General features: G+C 42.8%; 1 pseudogene across 1 annotated transcript; it reads left to right on the forward strand.

Moving 5' to 3' along the window:
* The first annotated feature begins 2,478 nt into the window (after positions 1-2,478).
* Positions 2,479-3,362, forward strand: LOC720662 (peroxiredoxin-like 2C pseudogene; annotated as a pseudogene). The gene has a single exon (XR_013412710.1). The product of XR_013412710.1 is annotated as a peroxiredoxin-like 2C pseudogene (transcript).
* Positions 3,363-4,850: the final 1,488 nt, after the last annotated feature.

Raw genomic sequence — 4,850 nt, forward strand, 5'->3', positions numbered from 1 at the left:
TAAAGATAGATAGAGATGGGTAGACTTCGTTTTGGTTCAGTGTGCTCTGTTCAATAAATGTTTATCAATATTCAGTTATTAAAGAGAACACTCTGTAAGTTAATGTTTCTTCTTCCAGATTATCATTTTTATATACTTTGTCAAAATATTGATGGAAGCATCATGTTTTTTCCACAATTAAACTCTGGCCTTGCAGAACTGTGCTGTCTTGTATTCTGGGTATTTCAGTCTTAGAGAGGAAATTTCCAAATGCCACTTCATTTGACGTAAGGGAAAATAAATACATTTTAAAAATCAAGTGTCAGGAAGAAGGAGGAAGGCAGAGAGAGAGAAGGAGTTAAAAAGGCATCTGGGTGATGTGTTTTCGGGGTATTCTGACCTGATTTATAATTGTAAACTGAGAAACCTTTCAGCCATTCTGCTCAGAGGATTCTAAGTAAGTTGCAAGGCTATGTGATTGTATCGGATTCTGGCTCCCCTCACTCAATTATTTTCAGAGTCCACTGCATTACGTAGTTTGTTTGAAGAACTATCAGTTTGGTAACTGGGAGACACACATATTTAATGATATGCTTTTATTCTCTCAGTTTTAAAGGGACACATATTAGGACATTGTTCTTTGTGTATCATGGGGTGACTTGGGGGCATGTCATCCTCAAAGACATTTTAATTTTGAAAAACACGTTTATCTTGAAAACATGCCCTCTACTCCTTTGCTTTATTTTTCTCCTTAGCACTTAAATCTGCACTATATATTATATATTTTATTTATTTGAAGTATGGCCATGGCCACCGCAGCAATATAAAGTTGATTGTGGCAGAAATATAGTCTGTTTCTTTTCTATTTCACCATCTCTCAGGATGTTAAATATATGCCTTAGCTTGATTTATTCTGGAAAGTTTAGCCTTCTCTCTAATAACTGCTCAACTTCCATGCTACGTATGTCTCTTTGATAACCTCAAAATAAGGACATTGGTGCAGAGAAACTGCATGTCAGATGTTAGTGGATGGTTTTCTGTGGTTTTTTTATTATTATTATTTTTTATTTTTAGGGACAGGTCCTCACTCTATCACTCAGGCTGGACTGCAGTGGTGCAATCACAGCTCATTGCAGCCTTGAAATCCTGGTGTCCAGTGATCCTCTCACCTCAGCGTCCCAAGTAGCTGGGACTACAGGTGCACACCACCAAACCCAGCTAAGTTTTCTATCTCTTTAGAAATTGGGTCTTGCTATGTTGTCCAGGCTAGTCTCAAACCAGCTTCCTGCCTCAGCTTCCCAAAGCACTAGAATTACAGGTGTGAGCCACCATGCCCAGCCTTTAATAGATGTTAAGTCACAGTGCTCAGCCTTTAATAGATGCTCATAGAAGAAAAGTTCTCCCAATGATACCTTCCCCTTGAGAGGAAATTTATATTTATTGGTGTTTTGCAAGTTTGCCACCAGTTGTATCTTATTTACAGTTGGCTCGAGATAAGATAAAATATTCATTTGTAGCATCTGGCTATTTTCCATACTCTTATTGCCCTATTTATTTTCACTATTATTATTTTAGTGTGATAAAATACACATAACATAAAATTTATCATTAGCAGCCTGTAGTACATTCACAATATTGGACAACCATCATCTCCATCGATCTCCAGAATACTTTTATCACCCCAAAAGGAGATCCTGTGCCCAGTAGCAATTATTGTATATTCCATCTATCCCCACACCCCTGGGCAACCACTAATTTTTTTTCTGTTTCTATGGATTTGCCCAGTCTTGACATTTCGTATCAGTGGAATTGTACAATCCTTGTGTGTGTAACTTTTGTGTGTAGCTTCATTCACTGATCATGTTTGTAAGATTCACCTCTGTTATAGTACAGGGGTCCCCAAGCCCCATACCAGTCTGTGGCCTGTTAGGAACCGGGCTGCACAGCAGGAGGTGAGCAATTACATGATGGTGAGTTGTAGAATCATTTCATTCTGCAGTACAATGTAATAATAATAGAAATAAAGTACACAATCAATGTAATGTGCTTGAATCAACACGCCCCACCCCAACTGCCATCCATGGAAAAATTGTCTTCTACAACACCTGTCACTGATGCCAAAAAGTTTGGGGACAGTGGATGTTGTATGTGTCAGTGTTCCACTCCTTTCTGTGGCTACCGTGTTGTAGAAAACAATTTGGCGGTTCCTCCAAAACTTAAATATACAATTACTTTAGGACCCAGTAATTCTCCTCTTAGGTATATATTTTAAATAATTGAAAACAAGGCTTCAGGCCCGCACAGTAGCTCATACCTGTCATCTCAGCACTTTGGGAGGTCGAGGTAGTGGACCATTTGAGGCGGGGAGTTTGAGACCAGGCTGGCCTGTGGGCGAAGAGTACCTAGGTGCCGAGGCAAGAGACCGAAGCCACAGGCTGTTTCAGCATATTAAAGAAAATAGAGTAAGAACAGTCGGTGTGCCCCGCCCTGCCCCGCGCTGGCAGAGCGGACCCAGGCCCTTGGCCGCCCCACGTCATGGCCGCGCCTGCCCGGGTCACACGGCAGGTTAGCGGCGGCGCCGCCCCGGTCCCGGCCCCGAGCGGCCCAAACCGCGGGCAGCCTCTGGCAACCGCCTTGGCCGAGCTGCCGGTGCTGGACGCCCGCAGGCAGCGGGTACCGTTCGGCGCGCTGTTCCGGGAGCGCCGCGCCGTGGTGGTGTTCGTGCGGCATTTCCTGTGTTACATCTGCAAGGAATACGTAGAGGATCTGGCCAAAATCCCCGAGAGTTTCTTACAAGAAGCAAATGTCACCCTTATAGTGATTGGACAGTCATCCTACCATCATATTGAGCCTTTTTGCAAACCGACTGGATATTCTCATGAAATCTATGTCGATCCTGAGAGAGAAATGTATAAAAGATTGGGAATGAAAAGAGGTGAAGAAATTGCCGCCTCACGACAGAGCCCCCACATAAAATCAAATCTGCTCTCAGGAAGCCTTCAGAGCCTGTGGCGGGCAGTGACTGGCCCTCAGTTTGATTTTCAAGGAGACCCAGCTCAGCAAGGTGGAATCCTCATTTGAGGTCCAGTTGACATCCATTTTATACACTGCGATAGGAATAGGTTGGATCACAAACCTATCAACTCTGTTTTACAGCTTGTAGGAGTTCAGCATGTGAACTTTACAAACAGAACTTCAGTTATCCATGTGTGACTTAAAATGCAATCAGACACTTTTAGCTGGACCTTCTGGAATGTGACCTTCAGTGCCAGGGTGTAATATCCTCGTGCAGTGTCTAACCTGCTGTCCCTTCCCAGCCTTTGAGGAGTTAGGGAAGCATAAAGGGGGCTTGAACCAGTTGAATTGCATGCTGGGAGGCATCAGTTGTCAAAAATGTGATATATTATACTTCCATTTTATAGCTTTTAACATTTTATACAAAATAACAAAAATGAATATACAGAATATACCTTTAAAAGCTATAGAATCATAAATACTATTTAAATTATTTTACATTATGGTATATTCAGTCAATGAAAGATTTTTTTGGCAATATAAATTCTGATGAAGAATATATAAAGGGACAGGAGAGCAACAGAAGACCATTGTATTCAGTCAAAAAGGCTAAATATCAAATTCTGTCAACAATGTAACTCCATTTTTACATGTGTATATTTGTATTTTTGTATGCTTAGGAAAAAGACAATAAACACCAAAATGTTGCCAGTTAAAAAAAAAAAAAAGAAAAAAAGAAAAGAATAAGAATAGTCATCATACAAATTATAGAGATGATCATGGACATTATCAATCACTAGTATAAACGTTACTAATCATTAGCTTTTAATATTACTCTTTGTTGCATGACTCATATAACCAAGGAATAACCGGCGGGTTTAGGGTCAGGTGCTGAAGGGACATTGTGAGAAGTGACCTAGAAGGCAAGAGGTGAGCCTTCTGTCATGCTCACAGGCCGCTTGAGGGCTCCTTGGTCAAGCAGTAACGCCAGTGTCTGGGAAGGTACCTGTTACTTAGCAGACTATGAAAGGGAGTCGTCTGCTTTCCTTGGAGGAGTCAGGGAACACTCTGCTCCACCAGCTTCTTGTGCAAGGCTGGATATGATCCAGGCCCGCCCGCAGTCATCCGGAGGCCTAGACCCCTCCTGTGGCTCTCTGCTTCAACGGTCACGCTCCTTGTCCCCTTTCATGTTCCTCCCGTACTCCTGGTTCCTCTTTGAAGTTCTTAGAAGATAGCAGTAGAAAAAATAGTGAAAGTCTTAAAGTCTTTAATCTTTCTTATAAGTGCAGAGAAGAAAACGCTGACACATGCTGTCTTCTCTCTCTCTGCTTCAGCTACCTAAAAGGGAAGGACCCCCTTCCTGTGATCACGTGACTTGCTTCACCTTGTCAATCACTTAGAAGATTCACCCTCCTTACCCTGCCCCCTTATCTTGTATGCAGTAAGTATCAGCATGCCCAGCCCAGCCGTTCGGGGCCACTACTGGTCTCAGCGTCTTGATGGTAGTGGTCTCCCGGGCCCAGCTGTTTTCTCTTTCTCTTGTGTCTTTGTTTATCACAATCTCTCATCTCCACACATGGGGAGAACACCCGCTAAGCCTGGTAGGGCTGGACCCCATACTGGCCAACATGGTGAAATCCCATCTCTACTAAAAATAGAAATATTAGCTGTGCATGGTGGGTGCCTGTAATCTCAGTTTCCTGGGAGGCTGAGGCAGGAGAATCGCTTGAACCTGGTAAGTGGACGTTGCATGAAGTGAGCCAAGATCGCACCACTGCACTCTGGCCTGGGCAACAGAGTGAGACTATGTCTGAAAAAAAAAAGTTCCTCAACAGATAAGTAGAGAAACAGTATGT

Source organism: Macaca mulatta, chromosome X, assembly GCF_049350105.2.
Source record: "Macaca mulatta isolate MMU2019108-1 chromosome X, T2T-MMU8v2.0, whole genome shotgun sequence".
Lineage (NCBI taxonomy): Eukaryota > Metazoa > Chordata > Mammalia > Primates > Cercopithecidae > Macaca > Macaca mulatta.